The sequence below is a fragment of the Antennarius striatus genome, chromosome 19 (assembly GCF_040054535.1).
Source record: "Antennarius striatus isolate MH-2024 chromosome 19, ASM4005453v1, whole genome shotgun sequence".
Classification (NCBI taxonomy): Eukaryota; Metazoa; Chordata; class Actinopteri; order Lophiiformes; family Antennariidae; genus Antennarius; species Antennarius striatus.
Window position 1 is genome coordinate 8,362,122 of NC_090794.1, and position 20,805 is coordinate 8,382,926.

Genomic DNA, 20,805 nt, shown 5'->3' on the forward strand with positions numbered 1-20,805 from the left:
AATGTAAATACAGAGGTCATTTTGCGGTCACTTTGAGAGGTAGATGCAAGCAGTCATAATAATTAAATATTCACTCACTATTCACAGTTTTACTTGCTGTATTAAACTATTAACCTAAACATGATAACTGTGAAAATTTACATGCCTAACATTCATTATTTGATGTGTGTTTGATGCTTATATTTGACATTTATCCAGCAGTGTGCTTCCCTCTTCTCTCTTGTATTGAGTGTTTTGCTCTATCTTGGATTGTGTGCTTTAAATCACTTTTATTTACTCTTTGTTTTTTTTTCCAGGACTTGCAACAAACACTATTTCCCATAAGCCCCAAAGGCTCAGCTGACACAGACTGATAAAAGGCAAGTTGAGGACCTTGCAAGTCCAGACATGTCTGCATTAACAGCAGGACAGATGGGGTAGAAAAACATGGGCATTTTTTGAGACCAAAGATCACAGATAATAATTTTGGGAAATTGCCTTGGAGATGTTTTATGGAAATGAATGACACAAAGTCACAATTATATGTTATTCTCTGTAGCTGCATTGGTGACAGTAGTTCTTTGTATCCCTACAAACTGGTTATTGTTTGTCCATCCTTCATTGTCTATTGTACCTGATTTTCTTTGGAGCGGAGAATATTTATTTTTTTAAGATTAATGGCTCCAAATTGCCTGCAGGTATGACTATGATCATTGTTCAACTTGGTTCAAATAGCGAATGTTCCAATTTATAATATGAAGGGTTGTAGTGCAGTGTAATTTGTATTAAAATTTCAGTAAATGCAAATTCCAGCAAAAAGCTACCATTTCTGAGATAGGCTAGTAAAATTAATCGTGCATTATGGAATTCCAGAAGCTAGCAGAATAGAGGGTAGACATGTTTTGGTTTAGTGCACTTGACATTAATAGTTCGACAGAAAAAAACATTTTACATTGATTGAAGAAGTGGTCCCTCAACCTTTTAGTAGTGTCTGAACAACAAAATAGCTGTCTCTGAGAATGGCTACTTGTCACGCCATTAGCAGTCCACTTATTCATAGGTCTGCGAAAGAAAGATGTTTCCTCCAAAAAACTAAAAACTAAACTAGAAAATTTCTGACTATTAAGACTCAAAAAGGTGTATATTATCCAATCATTTATTCTACAACTTAAAAACAAAGGAACAGGTTGTTTTTTTTCTTTTTTAACAACATCTATCAACTCACAGCTCCTCAGGTGGATCCCGATCCTTTGGAGGGTCGTAAAACCTTCAGGAGATCAAGATTAAATATTGGAATTAGCCAGTTAGACATGGTAATGGTAATGTTGCTCAATAATTGCATGATACGCTATAAGCACCTGTATACAGACATCATAGCCTTATCAACTTGAAAGGTGCTGCTGTCGCAACGCTGTGTTTACAACTTTCTGCTGCCCCCAAGTGGCCAACAATAATGTTTTGTGATTTGTTATTGGGGGTTCAAATATTATTTTTACATGTATGCATTTTTACATTTTAGTACTACTTTTACTTCAGTTGCGGCTCTGAATCACGTAAACCACAACAGGAATTAAAAGTACAGGCTGATATATTGGAGACTACCAGCTGGACCATCTAATGAACGTAGAAATGATTCCTAAAAAGAAACAGCTTTACAGAGGTCTCTTTTCAGTACTGCTCTCCTAGGTGACTGTGGTTTGTTCTGCCTGCAGGAAGAAGAAAGTAGCATGGTTCCCTGTGGTGAGGGCCACTGTCCTGGGGGCTAAGAGGCACAGGTTATTGCTAGTGGAGGATTGTGGGATAATAGGCTGTCTGAGTTATCAGGCGGGATGCTTTTCTTTCTCTTTTTTATTTATTTTGCAGACTGTAAAGCACCAAAGAGGCTTTAAATTCCATCCTCCAGGAGAGAAACTCTCACTTGACCCAATCTTTTACAATTCTATGATGTAACGCTCCTGCTTATGCCCTAAGCCCTTATTTTTCTTCTCCTGTTACCTCTCTCATATCTCTCCCTCTATGCCATCCTCTCCGTCGGCCTCCACCATAAATTATCTCTCCATGGGAATAAACTGAATGAGTGAACCTAAGTCTGAGTGAGTCTCTTTCCCCATCTGTATCACTCCACATTAGCCTAATTCCATTCTCTTTGCCTTCCTTTACCTCTCAACATCAAATTAGCCTTTACACCCTGAGCTTCTGCAACACTTTCTTATTCACTGTGTGTCTCTCTTCCTCATCAAAATCCTGCCCCTCCACATCTCCCGTCTTTGAGGTCTTTGTCTTGCTTTCCATCTATAGCAGTTACACCTACCTGCATGACTGAGTCATGTTTAGCATGAGCTGAAAATGTGTTGGAAGGTGCCATTGCTGTGTTCATTGGGTGCAGCTTCATATGTTCTCAAAAATTTGCAGGTACTCCATAGGTGGATAAAAGTGCAAGCGTAGCAGGTTCTCCCTTCTGGTATTACTTTATAGTTCTCAAGAGAAGGAGGAAGAAGAAGGAGGAAGAGAATTAGTAATTCATCAGAGTGTCTGTTGAGACATAGGAACCACAACAAGGCCAGAGATCAGCAAGGCTAAACCGTAATGAGAAATGGCCATTCTGTGCACCTGTCCCTGGTCTTACCTTGCTACCATCTCTGTGGAATATCATCAATAATTTATTCCTTAAAATTAAAGATGCTGTTCCTCTCCCTCTCACCCAGAGAGATCGGAGCTTTGGTCTCAGTGACTGACTGTGAGACAAGCTCAGTCAGCTGTAGGATAATCAATACAGGTGCAAGCAGAGTAGAAATATTACTGTTCGTGACATACTTTTCCCAGCCCTACAGCACCCCCAGGTTATCATTGCTCACCAAAAAACTGAAAAGATAATCTCCAGCACTGTGAATACTGGAGAGGAACATCAAGGCCAAAAAAACCACAGCCAATTCCAGAGTTAATTAGGGTTCGGATGACTGGCTGCAGAGGATGTGGAAGAGCAATGTGCTGCTCGCCGATAAAGGCAATTGGCTCTATTTATTGTTGATTTCTCAGCCTTTTTTCCTCCTCCATGAAAAAAGAAGTAATTCACAGGCACAATCAGTTAAAAATTGTCCGATTAACCCAATTCTTGGTGAAACTGGTATCGCAGTTTTGATGCAGAACAGGATAGAGATGGATGTTATCATGCAGAGGTTATTGTGATTGTACATGTGTGTGTTTCTGATTTAGATGCATGTGCTCAACTTGTGTTTGAAAAAAATTAAAGGTTTATTAGAATTATAAATCAAAAGACTTCAAATGTAGTTTGGTTTTGTACTTTACAAAGAAATAAAATACGCTGACTTTTGAGAAGAAAAGGGCTTAATGCTTGGGATATTAACCAGATTCTTATACTTGTCAAGAAATCTTCAGCTGGTTTCAGTTTAGAAATAATATGAATAATTTAAAAAATAAAAGTAAATAACTTTAAACTTTTTTAAAGATACTTTCTTGAGCTAAGACTATAAAATGTGTCAAGTACAGAACAATTTGCTGTAGCGTTTGCCCATTATCCCTTCTGCCAACCACAAGCAGTCAGGTCAAACTGACAAAACCCTTCCAACACTGTCTGTTCAAGGTGACACTGTTGTACCTCTTAGCACCTTACTAGGTGAAATAAATGGAGAGAATTAGTGCAAAGACAGAATCGAGTTTGGTGTTGTTACACTTCTAAGGCTATGACATGTGTGAAACCCATAACCAGGATTTTTTTTAAAAGTAGCCGTTGCACTCACAGCCAACATGACTTTGCCTATACCAGTATTTATCCTGTTTGTCTTACACACCTTATGTTCACACACCAGCATAATATCAAAGAAGTAAGAAACATTTTCATAAGTCACTGCTAATCAAGATCACAATCTTAAATGATTTTTGAATTAGTGAAATCTGTGATTGGTCCCCTGCCAAGCCAGCTGGTTGAATCCTTGCCAGAAAAAGGTGAAAAATTCTCCACGATTTCACTGACAAAGTACAAAAGACTTGTAAACATGTGAACTTGACTTTCAGAGAGCTTAATGTTTACTCTTACTCTCCTTCATCCTGAAGTAATTTAAGTGAAATCTCTCTTGAGACTCTCTCTTGTATGTACTCCATTTAAATAATGCTTGACCTCTGCTAAGCTTTTGATACAGTGGGCCGTGTCTTGTCCGCCTGGTGAAGAACAGTGTTGCCATTGGTGATGTGGTGCTTCACTAGTTCATTTCCTCTGTGTCAAACAAGTCATTTTCTGTCCTGATCAAAGATGCCTCCTCCTCTTGCGTTCTCCTGTATTGTGGGGTTCTCCCCAGGTGTATTTTCAGTACCCTCTTATTCACCTTTTAGAGGCGTCCCCTGGGCAAAATTATGTGACTCATTAAAACATTTTGTTTCATTATGTCTCATTAAAACCTGGCACCATCAATGCTTCTGTAATTATCTCCTGTCTGACTGAAGTTAAAAAGTAGATATCCAAAACTGTTCTTCAATGTACTCCAAATCTGAATTAATTATATCCCCTCTGGCCCCAGTATTAGTAGCAAGAAAAATCTTTTCCCCAGTTTGAGTGCCTAATCTAAAAATGTTTGCAAAGAAGCCTGGAACTTTGGGTCACTTTTTATACAGATTTGTCTTTTGACATTCAGGTGACCAAAGTAATCCAGTCCTGTTTTGCTCAATTGAGACAAACTACTAAAATCAGTTCATTCTTTTCTCCTGTCGACTTAGAAAAGGTCATCCATGCATTTATTTCTTCCAGACTCAACTACTTAATTCTAGTCATGTATAAACTGGCCCAATATACAAAGACTGCATGTAACACAAAACACTGGCCTTTATGACCTTTCATATGTAGCAGGAGCGAGGACTGGTGTAACACATTACACCAGTCCTTGCAGTGCTTGCTGTTAACCGTGAGTTGATACTGAGAAGTTATAATTAGTTTGTGTACAGACTCACCCATTAAATCATTCAGCATTAAAAGGCCACCACTTTTCTCAAATCTGTAAGAACTGTTGAAATATATCAAGTTACAGTATATAAATTGGAAAATCCTCATCAGCCACCTGGAGGTTTGTAACACGAAAAGGTGAATAACCTGTAATTTTACATTTTAAAAAAACCTGCATAACTCACAACAAACCCATAAAAACTAAATATAAAGCCCAGGCCACTCTCTCTCTCACATCAAGCTTGTTCTTCACATTTAAATCCCCCTGTGGCTTTGAGGGGGTCTGCAGATTTTTTTCATTCCAAGTGATGTTATTATTGACTCTGTTCCCACTGCAACAAGCCCTCACGCTAGAGCTCTAATCAATATAAAGCTAATGCCTCCATTATAATCCATGCTTTCAAATTAAGCATTAAGTGCCTTGCTTTGCCACATTGTGGGGACTGAATGAGGGATGTGGGGAAATGTTTTGTTGAAAGCAAATAGAAACTCGGAAAAGCGGAAGGAGAGCATAACGTGGTGGTAAAATGGGAACTGAAAGTGTCTTTTCAAACTCATTCTTTAATTTCTTTCCTTTCCCCAAGGTTTTTAAGTAAGCATTACTGCTATCAGTTCAGAGAAATGGATCATGCGTCTCGATCAAAGGTGTGCAGATTTTTAAATACCACTGAGCTTTGGGACACTCGGTGAAGAAATTGCTGCAAATGTTTTTTTAACAAATCCGATCAGTGAGGTCGTTTGAGCACAGACATGCATCTAGTATTTCTTGTATGATGACGGTGAAATACAGAATGTGAATTTGAGTGTACCAGTGGTATAGATCAAGAGCTGCAGTGCACAACCATCTTTTTCTCTGGTCTTTAGAGGCCCAATTCCAATCCTTATTTGAACGCCTACCTCTTGTTTTGAAATGCCCCTCCCTGGCTCCTAAAATCAGAGATACAAGGGATAATAGTTGAAATAATTTATCCTGGAAGCGGGATGCAACTCACCCAGACATCAGTAGCTATGTTACATTTTGGTTCAGATAATTATTCCAGATATTACTAAATTGACAAGCAAATGCAACACTCAGATTACTTACTCTCACAGCACATTTCTTTTCTGATGAAAATCGGATTAGATGTTTTGCTCAAGCATCCCATTAAAAACGTGAAAGTATAAAAAGTTCTTTGTGAGCCTGTTCCTGCTGCCATTATCAACTAGTGACTAATATGGCATAATTTGCAGAACAGAACAGCATCATTTATTCTTCACTATATTTGAATCCCACTCGTCCAGGGACACTATCACAGTTTTGGCAGGTATAAGAGCAGCTGTGTCTGTTTTGTGAATAAGCAGAACAGTCATTCCCTTGTGGTAATATTCATCATTAGAATTACACGTCTGCTGAGATGAATTAAAGATCCTCTCCTCTTTTATTTAATTTTTTTTCTGAAAACAGATAGCATTATTCCTCATCTACAGTTCCTGATACCCCTTGTTCTCGCACTTCTATTTTTTTCACCTGACAATCTACAATTTACATGCCACACTATCTCCTCTCCATTTCCAAGGATGACCAGGCAAACCCACTTAGAGAAAATAAGAGCAAAACTTAGAGTAGTCAAAAATACATTATGTCAAGAACAGATGGAATTAATTTGACAAAATTTCATGTGCAAAAGAGATATGCAGCAGATAGCTTGTAATGTGGTCTGCTCAAGGTGAGACTGCTCCTGTTTTCTCTTTTCTGTTTAAGTTACAAAGCCATAATGAGAGGTCATTACAGTACCAGTGTCAAATCAACATATGTATACAAGAGTGTGTCAATGAATATATGCAACTCAAAACTCAGTTTTAAAAGTAACTGCGATTGGTTAGGAGTTCAGAATTACAGAATTCTAAACAGAATTCCACACCTGATAGACAGCAAGTTGTCTTGTGTATTTACATCAAGAATCACTGTAGTACCAATTTTAAAAATAGATTCCAGAGTGTAATCTTTTGAATAGGCTACTGTTACAGCATTAAGTCTTGCATTTGTGTTCTTGTGTCTTGTATGTTGCGTCTGCATGTTAAGCCTCATGTCAGTGAAGAGAACCTGCTGGTGAACCCATTTTGCTGTCAGGACTGTGCCCTTAAAAAACCCTAAATGGTGGGGTAAACTGACTGATACAGTCTTCTTTAAAAGAACAGATGTTCTTCTGGTTACATTTATCGTTAACATACTTTTTGTTTCTGTCACAAATTTGGCTTTCTTTTTGAAGCAGTCTCTTTTGGTGAATGACAAATCATTGTTTATGAATTAATCATTTCTTCAATTGGTTTTGTTTACCTGTTATCTGCTTCTTTTTTAGTCCAGTTTATCCAATGTAAAAACTTGATGTGTTACCTTCTGCTTCACCAAAAGAAATAAGACACTTCCACCTTTCTAACGATACGATTATTCTATTTCTACTCCAAATAAAACCAGAAGAATTGCAAAACATTCAGTATGTTTCATACAACATAGAAAGCACTTGTACCTCTGTAGGACTAAAGAAAATTATTGCAGGAACAATTCTCTGGTCGGCAGAGAATTTTGATTTTGAAGCATAACAAGTAGGTTATACATAAATTATTACATTATATTTGGAAATAATCCCGGCTACATTGTCTGTGGATAGATGTAGTTCTTGTTGTACATGATCCAACTCCAAGTATAGTACATCCAAGTACACCATCTGCTTTCCACTTTTGTGTGTTTATTCTTCTCTTTCTCTTTCTCTTACATGCTGTCTATTCCATAGTGACAATAGTTACAATGAGGGTCCAATGACAGTACTCATTGCTTCAGAATTACAACTGGAGTATCAGCAAAATGCGTATAATAAAATCCATATCACCACAATTTATTGCTCATGTCTGCCACAAAGCCACCATTTACAGCCACGCCACATGTTTCACATGGAGAGAGGTGATGGTCATTTCTATTGTTTTAATCCCAGTTTAGTGTATGTGGAATATGATCAAATAATGTAAGGACGTCAGCTTTAAAAAAAACAATTTGAAAAGTATGTAGCATGAAATTACAATGTATTGATTATGTGAGAAGATGCCTTGTGTGGAAAGTAAGGCTTTTTCAGCTACACATCTATCATGTCAGTGTCTATGAATCTGTTGGCATGCACAGGTCTATGCATTATTTATATTTATAGAAAAAGGTCAATAAAAAATGCTGTTATTGCAAGGCAATTTATATTGACTTTTTATTATTTTATTTAGCTCTTAAAACCAATGTGTCCATGCAAAGGTCTCACCGTTTCATTTGGTTCTTTTTAAAGGAGTGGAAAAAAATATGAAGGAAATCTTTTCTTTTTTTTTCTGAAGGGTCTGTGGACAAAGTTGATGGAGGAGAACCTGGGAGAGAAAACAGACATGTGAAATCTTGCATAAACTTGACAGAAAAATAGATGAAAGAAACTAAATGAGTCAAAGGTGAAACAGAAAAAGGAATGTACAACCAACAAATATTACAAATATTATGCTAGCATAAAAGAAGTGCGTGCTTTATCTGTTCACATGGACTAAACTAAAAGGTGGCATGATGGTTTCTAATACTTCCTCCCTTAAGCCTCGAATCACCTGCTATCAGCAAAGTCACCATCCATCCCAAAGGAAAACGCTCATTACAGGCTGCTGTTACGTTTGGCTGAGTCCCTCTCCATAACCTTGAAACAGTGGTCACTCAGCCAAAAAGACTTCAATCCAATGGGAGAGCAGGGTCAAATGAGTCAATGTCAAGTGACTCCTTTTTCCCAAAGGTGTTGCAATTGACAGGGTTTTTTTTTCAGTTCAACAATGTTGCAAGGACAAATGTTGGTATATCGCATGGGAACTTTAAGCAGTGGGTAAAATTATATGCACATTGATTAAAGAAGCCAGTTGAGGCAATCAAACCTTGAATGAAAAGGGTGACATGACAAAAATCCGTTAAATGGGTCTTATTATGTAAATCACATTTTTTCAGGTCTCTGCATATACATAGTGGTCGTCCCTAATCCGACCAACTTCTGGAATCTGGAAAACAAACGCTTCCTTCATCAATAAATATTTGGAGTTTTAGGAATTCATGGCCCGGACCGAATCAAAATAATCAGATTTAATAATCAGATTTTAAAGTTACCGTTTGTGACGTCACAATCGGCGCTCTGTGATTTGACAGATTGATTTGCGGTATTGATTGGTTGACATGCCCAAGGGCGTGGCCATCCCCGAGGGGGAGTTTGTTCAGGCTACGGTAGCATTGTGAGGTAATGTCCTAGCTTAGAGCTACACACTGAAAGTTCCTCACAAACTGTTGAAGTCAGCTAGCATTTGGCTGACTAGTTAGCCCCGCTCCAGTCAGATGTGTGTGTGTGTGGGTGGGGGGGATTGTGTCCAGGCTGCGGGAGCGGTGTGTGGTAACAACCTGGCTCAGGGCTACACACTGAAAGTTCCTCACAAACTATTGAAGACATTTCAAATACAGTGTAGTTGAACATCTGGCAGCTGAATGACATGAATTAAAAAAGCATAATATGGGACCTTTAAAGACAATGTCTTCAAAAGAATTCGAAAAAGTATCCTGACAGGTCAACACATACAAATAAAAACGAGAAAAACAAATTATTGCTAACTTTTACATTCCATGTTCATTTGTGTTGACATTTATAAAAGAAAAAGTATTTTTCCTATCTCATCTTCTCTCACTTTGAGTTCACTGTCAGAGCATTTTGGATTTGTGAGGGCTGGGGATCATTTGGGACCTAAAACTGAGACAAGGCATCATTGCAGCATTTTTCTGCTCCCATAAACAATTTTAAACTTAAAACAGTCATGTCTTTAAATAATGGAAAGACCTCCTCTAGGCAACTGCCAGTTAAAAATATGTGTACTCATTTGAAATTCATCACACATTACTAAAATTTTTATCTGATACAGCATGAAGTTATGTTACCAAATTATCTCAGATGTGACACTTCATACCCTAACTCTATACCAGCCCCCTGGGGGATGCGGTGCGATACCAGGGGAGGCACATGTGACCCTGGGGAACACGCTATTTTTGCCGCACTAGAATAAAGTGTAATTGCACATTCACTACAGTAGTTAGCACTGGCGCTCTCATTGTCAGGTGTGTGCAGGGGGTATTACCTCGAGGTCTATGAAAAAGCGTCTGTAACGCCCCTGGGCGTCACTGTGACTACAGTGGGAGACGAGGAGAGGCTGTCGTGTTTTCTGTGTCTACAAATGCAGGCAGCGGACAACATGAAGCCTAATAAATTAAGTAGTTACTTCAATACATTACACCCTAATCATGCTGATAAGCTGCTGGAGTTTAAACGTGGTCATTGAAGCCATTAATCCTGACTTCCTCATTTTGATAAAACAAAAAAAAATCACCACAAATTGTTTTATTCATTTTTGTTTTGTAGGTTAAAGTGTTTAATATATTGTGCTCATCAGTTAATGTTGCTGAACTGAATCAGATTTTTTATTTATTTATTGATTTAATTTAATGTTATTTATCAAATGGTGCAAAAAGTTGGTCAAAATTGAGAGAAGCACTGCTCTATACTCTATCCATTTCTTTATTTCTTTACATTTTTAAATTATTTTTGCATTTTTCATAACCTTTTTCCTCTACTTTACTTGTAATGGAAAGCCTGGAAAAAATACAGCGGGGAGCAACTGATGTCTAGCAAGAAAGATCACAGAGGGTGGGAGCTGTAGCTAATTTCATGCCTTGTATTTTTCTGTCATGCATGGCTAATTCAGAGTTTCGGCCAGGAGATTCAAACACAAGCCCTGTGATCTTTCCAGTCTCCCTCAGCCTGGGTCTCATGTGGTGGAGCCTGAGCTATCTTTATTTGGGAAGGTCTTGCAAATCCATATTTCAGTTTGCTTTCATACAGTTCTAATTCAAAGAGGCTGATAAAACCAAGAGGGAGACAGTAGTGGCAGCTCCATCTGGGTTTGCCACCCTTGACTGCCTCTGAGATGTAAATGACTATCTAGCCCCACCATCCAATGTGGCTGGTCTTGCACCATTTGTGATATAATAATGTAACAAAATGCCGTAGAAGACTAAAAAATTGCAGAGAGAAAGTTCTATTTATCATGCTCTAAAAAAAAAAGAACTGTTTCCTTCTTTCATAGATAATATTGATAGATTAGTATGAGGACTGGATTTAGTGCCTGAATTACATTTTGTGCGTGTGCGTGAATTTAGTTATCAGCTGTTCTCATCAGCTGAACGCATCTATACAATAAGCACAGTGACCCTCCTTAACGATTAACCTATTACCTTTCTGCTGCTTATAACCCTACATTCTACTCATCAACTTCATTTCTTCAGTGTCATCAGTCTCAGCAGAGTCATCAGCCGCCACCACCAACAGTCTGTACTCCAAGGGGGGTGGGATATTTGCATGGATGCACCTCAAAAACATTCGGACACATTCATATTTTACATATAATCTTCTGTGACTTACTGTTATCTTTACTTCATTCCCTTGTCTCCCTCTCTCTACTACTACCAACCAAAAAGAGTGACAGTACATTTTGCTTAGTATAACTCTCTCAAGGCTTACATCAAACAATAGAAAACCTCCAAACCCGCCTGTCACAGCTTCTGTTTTTAGGATCTAATATGTAAGAATTTTGTATGTCACAAGTTGCAGGTGCAAATATATCATCAGCTTCTGCATGGTGGAACAAATCTTGAATATCCCAGCTGTGTCCCATCCACCTCAGCAGATAATGATATCTTATCCCCTACCAGGTACATGTGGGGCACAGCAGCACATCCCATCTCCTGTCTCCTTAAAATTTTCAAAAACTGTTAGGGTGGACTGGCCCTGTCCCGCTGAGGAAACGGTAGTCTGGTCACTGTTGACAGAGCAGCTGATAATGAAGTCCATTTCATAACACTAGTCGCCTGTGTTTGAGTACTTTTTGGCCGGGTTGAGGGAGAACGAGGAGAGTTAAATGGAAGTAATATGAAGATGGAAAGGAAGTGGTAGTGGAAGTTTGAGGTTCTTGCTTTGGACAATCAGCAGTTCGGGGGTCACTGGGGAGTGTGGCTCAGTATCCGGCTCGAAGGACCATTTGTAGGATACAATGGAGTTCTACTGGAGCCACACAGCACCAGGAAATGTTGTCAATTAAATCAAAAAATGTTTATTAGTCAAAGTTGAGTTCCAAAGTTAAGTTTGCCATGGTTCTATATAAGAACAGAAATTAGGATTAAGGAATATCAACAACATCAACAATATCATTAGTATCAAAGATAATAAATGTCATGTCAACTAAGGTCATATCAAAATAAATGAACAAATAAACTTTTGAAGCAATTACATCATCACATCAGTACATTGCAGCTTTCATTACTTACACTGATGTGGTTTCAACAGACACATGGCATGGCATTTGTTTGGAACCAAGGACAAAAGATTGAGTGTCAATTTGGGCTGCCCCTTTATAGGAGGTGTCCCAGGAAGTGGGCGTAGTCCCACTGAGACTGGTGGTGCAGATTAAAAATGTTCAGCGATTTCTGACAGAGGGAAGGATCTGTGGACAGCCTTGGGAAGCCTCCACGCAAAAAAAATATTGCATAGGCACCAACATGTGGTTGGAGGGTAAAATGTGTCCCACACATGGCCATATGCAATATCTTGAAATAGGAAATTAAGACTTTGCATTTGATTTACAGAAATGTAATATATTGTATTGAACAGGACATTGATCTCATCCTGATCACAGTGGGAAGTAATTGCTCTTCCTCTCTCATCATCTCCATCACCTTCTGTTTCTTTTTCCTTCTCTTTCCCTGAGTCACTTTGTTTGCTAAACCTGAGGTGCAGTCTTCTATCTTTCTAGTCTGCACCAGTGCACGAGGTAAGCACAGGACTGGTTGATTTTGATATGTAAATGTTACTTCTGAGTTAATCCTGCTGTGAAAATAAAAACAAATAAGGGTGCCTCATTTTATCAGGCTTTCAGTGCTCTGCTCAAATGGAATTGAAGGACAAGCATTTAAAGACTTTGAAGTTACTGGTCTGGAGCTGGATAAATGATTTTGCATTAGCTATCTGGTTAGTTAACTCTGGTGAGCTGGCTGGCATCATGACTGATAACCACTATAAAATGGTACATTGTTGGGTGTCCAGTCGCGGTACTGCTGGAAGAACAGACTTATGAGACTTAGCCATTCACTGAAATTACACAAACACACACTGTCAGTAGACACACCCATACGAAACAATAGACACCACCAAAGGTGTGATGTATATTACCATAAAAATGAACCCAGAATAACACATCATTTCTGACAGCCAAGCACACTGACCCTCTGTCCCAGGATAGTTGCGATCAGCCTGCTGTCACTGATATTCAGCTCCTCCTTAAGTTTAGGGAGCTGCTCCTTGCTGAATAGCATGAAGACATTGTCAGGCCTTTTGATGTTCCAACAGCCTCATCATTCACTAATTTTCTCTTTCTATGAAAAAATCAAAAAATTCAGATGAGTTGTACAGCCTTAAAATCCATTAACTCATGAAAAGGAAGAGTCAAAGGAATATTATATCTAATGTTTTGGTGGATAAATTGCCCCTTATGTCAGACAACAGCTTTCATGTCATCCACTTGTTGCCCATTCCCACAGTTGACGAGTCAATCACAAGAGAGAGACCATGTTGTAACTGATTCAGTGGTGGGGAGGTATACACTTAGATGGAACTGAAAAATGTTCATCAATGGACAACACAAACTGCCCATTCCTACACAGATGAAGAGACAGATATTTTAGATCAGACACAAATGCAAAGAGAAAGTCTGCAGGTGCATTGACTCTTGTGTGCTTCTTGGTATTTAAGTGAGTTACTTATACTAAATCAACAGAATGTTTTGCCGTGGGCTCTCAGGAACCCTCACCACTGGTATGTTGCCCTGCTTGAGACACAAACATAGAACAGGTGATGCGACTCAGGTATTGATGAGTCTCAACGTCCCACTTTAACCTCCAACTCTTGTTCTCATCCATGAACTACCTGGATCTTAGTGGTGGATGATTATGGTGCAAAAAAAACATATTTTTTTATTTATTTTGGGATGCACTCTCCCTTTAAATCCTCTGAGCTCCACATTAAATTCACCTTAAAATTCATTAAATTCACCTACAGGTTCACTTCAATCTTAAATCTAGAGCGATGTACAGTATATCTCAACTGCTGGAGACACTGCTGGTGCTGCTACTCAATATCATACTGTACTTCCTCATTCGGCAACATGCTTTGGAGATTAGTCCTCTGCATTGCTGCTCCACCTTACGCCACCAGTATCTCTTTCTCAAGGTCACATGGATGTTGAGGCACTGCGCTTCAGCACCATATGCACAAAGGATATGAACAAAGCAAAAGTAATAGGAAATATCAAAGAACAACTCCTTGTTGACGTGCACTTATAGCATTTTAATTAGCTCTCATTTTTGCTCACTCATCAACAAGCTCTCTAAAAATGACAGAGTCTGATTCAGTTGAGAAATGAATGGCTTCCTTTTGTTAGTGGGAAGCCAATAAAGGGACAACTGAGTTCACCTGAAGAGGATTGAAGTCAAAAAGGTGATGATAGCATATCTCAGACAGCTATCCTGCTGACATGATGAGACCATAACTGGACTCGGCTAGTTTCCTCTGCCTTGCTCATGCTTTCACTGACACCGAACTGTTCACATGTGCACTCACATAATATGCAGTCGCCCTCATAACTACAGCATAATCTCTCTCTCAATGCCTGCCTCTTTCTCATGCAAAACAGATACAGGGTACTGGAGCTCTGAATCGTGGAAACACCTGCAGGCATCTTTGTTGTCACTTGTGAAAGTGTGCGTGTGTGTGTGTGTGTGTGTGTGTGTGTGTGTGTGTGTGTGTGTGTGTGTGTGTGTGTGTGTGTGTGTGTGTGTGTGTGTGTGTGTGTGTGTGTGTGTGTGTGTGTGTGTGTGTGTGTGTGTGTGTGTGTGTGCTTGGCTAGACTGACAATGCAACTCTTAAGAGTGATGCCATCTACTGGTGGATATATGAACTGATGGCCACATTTGATTTGATTTATATGACGTTCAACAGATCATGTATTAAAGAACAAACTGATCCACTCATCCTGATGCATAGAGTGACAATGCAATGGCACAGCTGTGTGATTAAAATAGCATATTTTTACTTTTATCTGATTGGACTCATAAATTCAGTATAGCCAGTGCATTTACATGAAATAGTGTATCACATGATTCACATGCAGCTAAGTCTATGTGATGTGTGACTGTTTTTATGCTGTTTGCATCACTGCATAAACAACATTGACATGATCATAAACAATGAATCATTTGTCCTGCAACAAAACTAATTATACATTCCAATGACCTAATTATGTCCGTGAGACAAATAAGGAATTTTATTGAGAGAAAAAAAACACCAATTTGTTTCCAAATCAGGATCACAAACTACTAGTACACAACGGTGACTGACATTCTTCTTTATTAATGTCTGATAAAGTGTCATCCATTGCCCCAATCCACCCCCATGTTAAGGTCTCTCACCATCAATCCCAGTTCTGTTGTATTCCATCGGCAATGCTTTCAGTTTGTTTGGATCTTGTGAGCTGTGCAGGCCCTCTGCTGACCTTGCTTGGCCCTCTCGTTCTCTGGACGCCATCCTGTTGTTGGCACAGAGGAGTAACGAGCAGCAGTGATTTTACATCGGGAAGGAGAGATAGCATGGCCTCCAGCTTCAGCAACATCAGGTTACTGTCTGTGGTAAATATTAAAGGAACAGTCCATACAAAGACCAGAATAGCATATCTATCTTTTTACTTGCAGTGATAGTTATCCATGTGAAAGTGAAGTTGCTGAATTTTGGAGATAGTGTCCGTCTACATTCTTTTGAAGAAATGTTAAATTGCAGCTTTTTCAATCTCCTAAACACAATTTTTTTTAAAAACATGAAACAAAAAAAGCTGCACCAGGTCTATGAAAATGAGATACTCATAACTATTCAAGTATAACCAACCAGAACACACAGCAGCTCTCCATACCTGTCTCCTGGATTTAAGAGTGATGATTTTGCCCAACATGCAGAACAGAAATCCATGTAATTCAAACTGATGCTCTCCCTCAAAACAGCTGCAGAAGGGAACACCAGTGACATCCACTGTGTAACCATATTTGACAGGTAAAGAATGAACAGACTTCAGTCCGGGACCATCTTTATGCCATCTGTAATCATGGCTGCCACATAGTAATAAAGTTATCTGTGATGTATTAGGTGGAAGGTGGAACCAGGCTGCAGAACAACAAAAAATACAAGAAGTAACACCATAGGATTGCTTCACTTTGTCAAACACATTGTGCCTCATTGCATTAAATGTCCTCTTGAGTGTTTTAGTTTGTGTGTATGTGTTTCATAGTATGCATTTTTGTGCATGTAACCACTCTGGGAACAGGGAGACTGCTGACCCACTTTGAGTTGGTTTCATTTTTTTGTTCTCTCTCCATGAGGAGCCACAAGGCTCTTATCTCTTTTTATTTTCCTCTTCATCATGTTCTGCTCCCACTATTTACCTGGCAATAACTGTGACATGAATCATTTCCAACAGGGAAGAGCTCGGCTTTGAGAACAAAACTCTTGATAAAAGACAGGGAAAGGACGGGAAACTTTATTTTCATTGCCACAGTTAAAGCAACTGATGAGTTTACAGTAGAACACTATGTTCTTTTCTTTTAGTGAATTTAGAGAGGAATATCAGCACCTAAGGTGGACAGGGAACACTTTTTATAAAGAGGAAAAAAACGAAAATTAGTTCTTTCCACATGTAAATAATGTGACTAAATAATCACTTTATTTTCTGTTATTGCTTTCAAAAGGGGAAATACAACTTTGTCTTTATTTGGAAAACTAAATATTATAATTTTTTGATAGCATAATGTGCCCTAAATTTAAAGAGTCTAACTGCACTTATTTCATATTGCAGGGATCATTTTGAAGTAAATATGACTCATTTTGTGCTTGAGGCAATTTTGTGTTGGACAATAAGACTTCCTTTATGTACACAATATAATTTATCATATTGAGATGTGTATTAAGATTAATATTATTGGAAAGAATTATAAAAAAAGAACATAGAAGCAAAAAATATACAGTATATACAGCCTTTTGATAAGCTAATTCAAGCTTTAATTCTGTCCTAAGGAAACAAACCACAACCCTGATACAGAAACATTTGAGAGGCTGTGAATAAAAACAGAATGCAATGATTTACCACTTCTTTTCTCTGTACTGAAATTTCAGACATCAATTTAAAAACTTAAAAATTATGTACAGGTATTCTAATTTTTTTCTCTAGACACCTTTTCTTTGATTTATTTTATTCCCTGAAAAGAATGTGCGTTTCTATGTAGTATCACTTTTCTCTAATGAAAATGGATGCCCATTCTGTTCTACTGCTTTACCATCAACGGTGATACCATCAATCTATTTTTCTAGATGAGACAATCACAATCGCCTACAGCTGCTTATCCACCGTATGTGTCACAGGTAAACCCCAAACAAGATGCCAGCTCATTGCTGGGCCACTCGTGCTCACACTTATACCTACATCCATTTTAGTATGACCAATTCACCTAAGCTGCATGTTTTTTGGAGGTGGGAGGAAGTCGGAGAACCCATCAAGAGCCCATGCAGACACTGGAAGAACATACAAACTTGGCACTGAAAGGAATTTGCCCTAGAGTTCTACCACCTTCGTGTCAGCTTGCGTGGAAGCTATCTGCCACAAGTATGTGGTTGTCTCCTCCCATTGTTAGCAGTGTGTTAAGATAACCATTTTCCATGTTGTCCTGATCAAACCCTAAGGAGATGAACATATTGCTCTTAAGACGTTAACGCTAATGAAGATAACTGGCCTTTCCCTGGGTTGTCTATTATTTTTATTCTGAATAAAATACATCAATCAGAAACCTGAAGCAGTATTTATGCAAACCCCCTGAAGGGTGATTTTATTTGAGTGAAATGATCACTCCACTCCATCAGTCATCCTGCAGCAGGTTGCAAATGACATGGAGTTCTTCAGTGTTAAATGATATGGCATTGCTGAAAAGCGAAGCACCAAGACAATTGGGTTCATTAAACTTTTCTGTCCTGTGCCAAATCTGGGTGATTGATCTTCTTTGATGTGTCCTTGTGAGCCTATGTCACATTAATAAACTATGTCTCTGCTGAGACACTGACAGACTGCTTCCTGCTCCGAGAAACAGAGGGAAAGGAAGAACGATGGATAGAGTAGAGAGGAGAGGGAGAGATGGGAAAGATGCAGACACAGATAAGTCCAAAAGCAATTACTGGATTGAAGAAATAAAAACTAACAAAAACCAACAACTACTAATCAGCAATCCTACTTTCATTGCTGATTATTAAGGTAGTAAAGAAGATGCATGTATTCATTCATTCATCATGAAAACAAGTTCTACAAGGTAACAAGATAATTCGCACTTTCAACTTCAAAATCTTTTTGTATCCTCCTATGTTCTCCCATTGATTCACAGTGTCAACTTTAATACGTGTTTTGGTGTCAAAGAAGTGAAGCACATTGTGTGTGTGTGTGTGTGTGTGTGTGTGTGTGTGTGTGTGTGTGTGTGTGTGTGTGTGTGTGTGTGTGTGTGTGTGTGTGTGTGTGCGCGTGTGTTGAAAAAACCTTATACAGAATTAAATATACATTCCTTCTCTCCTTCATACCAGTTTCCTGCAGCGAAATACTATTGTGGTAACTGGGGAGGCTGGCTACATCTTTGAGTCAGACAACGCCACCTCCTGAGACTGGGCAGGAGGACCCACAAAACTTTTCCAAGTGTGGCGTGGCTGACACTATATCTTCCCCGCTGAGGGACAATTGATAAGAGGCAGGTATATATAGCTGTATTCAAAATTTATTGCTGCCCCTCAGACATAGCATAAAACAGTTAAAAAAACATTTCCATTAAAACATTGTAATAAAAGGCTGGTGGATTCTCCTCGGTCTAGGAAGGTCGGTCCCGCAGATGCAAGACCACCGCTACGGAGGCCCCTGGTGAGACAAAGGTAAAAACACAGGCCCAATACCAACACAAACATGCAATAATAAAACTCCACACTTAAAATCTAATGAAAACTATAAAATATCACACCGTGTTAAAATTGTTAAAAGTACACACCGAGGTCGTATCTCACTAGTGCAATCCCCCTATAAGGTGCAGGCATCCGCGTAGGTCCGGCCTTGTACAACGAGTATCCTATGTCAAAGACACAGAGGGGAGAACCACCAGCACCCCTTAAAAAAGGATAAAATTCAGGAGGGCAACACAGAAAAAGAAATTAAAAGTACAAATTTTCCTATAAAAAGTGGCCGGCCCGGTCCCTTTAAGAAGAACCATGTTAGAAGTCAGCCTCATTAAAACAATTTAACACAAGCAACTGAACGTAACTAAAAGGTGTGGGCCTACTTTTTGATCTCAGCTGTCCCACCGCATATTTGGACAGGAAAAATTGTGGTTCACGTTCTGTCTACCAAACAAACCAGCAATTTGACCAACATATCCCAATGCCTATCCATAAAATATTCAATAAAAACGTGTATTTTTAGTCATTTACCCGTACAGCCTGGCAGCTCAGGTCTCAGTGAAGTAAATCATTGAGAGGTCGCATTGCTGAAATGTGTGTCCTCCAAGCAATGACAATTATCCTGATAAAATGAAATGGATAGGCATTTAGAAGATCAAATGGCAGTGAGTAACATTCTACCATGAAGTACCTGCAGAAAAGTGAGCGCAGCTCCCACAACCAGCGAACTGAAAACCTCATGGAGAGTCATCCTACCGTCAAACCTTTATCACCTCCTACTTGGACCCAAAGCTGTGTTGTCTGCCTGCCGGTGTAGGTTCCCACACTATGAAAATAAAATCACCGATGCTCTGTTAAGGAGAAGATTCTGAAATCCACTCCACTCCTACATCGAAGGCATCTGAGACTGGGATTTTCATCTGTTTAATGTACTCAGAAAAATATAGATTGTGTTTGTCATGCTGCCCATTTACTTAAAAAGATTTTGAAAATCCCGAGATAGGGACACTGTTTTCATCAAGACATTAAGCCAGTATTCAACATGAGTTAGCCTGTGGCACTCATTACCCGTGTGGTCAGACTGTAAGGCGATGCATGACATTCAGTAAGAAAAGGTAGCAAGATGAAGATGGTGAGAATTGATCTGTGTCACATGAACAGGTAGCACAAAAATTAAGTTTGAATTAAAATTAAAAACACATTAGATTCACCACCATTTTTGCATTTTAGGGAAATTCTACCAGTGTTACTACCGAATTTAACACTTTAGACTCTAAATTTGGTGAAGGGCCTATCGTCATTTTCTCCAACGTTTAGTTTTTATAATTAATGATTTTTGGACTACAGATGACTGTAAAAAGAACAATATTTCATGAATAATTTATGTCAAGTTAGTCTTGAATATTCCGGTACTAATTTGGTCCGTTCTTCCTAGTTTAGGCAAATTCAGGTGGTATAATTTTGTGTATTACGTTGTAAAGACAGGTTTTATCATTTAATATCACAGAAAAAAACCTGAAGGGAAATAGAATTAGAGGAAAACATAAAATGGATGAATGTGACAATATCCTAAAAATGTTACATTGTAAAAGGATAAACGTGACCACTGTACGGTACGTAGCTGAACTAACAGGATGAACGTGACCACTGTACGGTACGTAGCTGAACTAACAGGATGAACGTGACCACTGTACGGTACGTAGCTGAACTAACAGGATGAACGTGACGTAA

At 38.8% G+C, this 20,805-nt stretch overlaps 1 long non-coding RNA gene across 1 annotated transcript; it reads right to left on the reverse strand.

The window, feature by feature from the left end:
* Positions 1 to 17,953: 17,953 nt before the first annotated feature.
* LOC137613633 (uncharacterized) lies at positions 17,954 to 20,795 on the reverse strand. The gene is made up of 3 exons (XR_011038962.1): positions 19,606 to 20,795; positions 19,170 to 19,247; positions 17,954 to 18,220 (listed from the first exon to the last, which is right to left on the reverse strand). It is a non-coding gene; the product is annotated as an uncharacterized lncRNA (long non-coding RNA).
* Between the last annotated feature and the right edge of the window lie 10 nt (positions 20,796 to 20,805).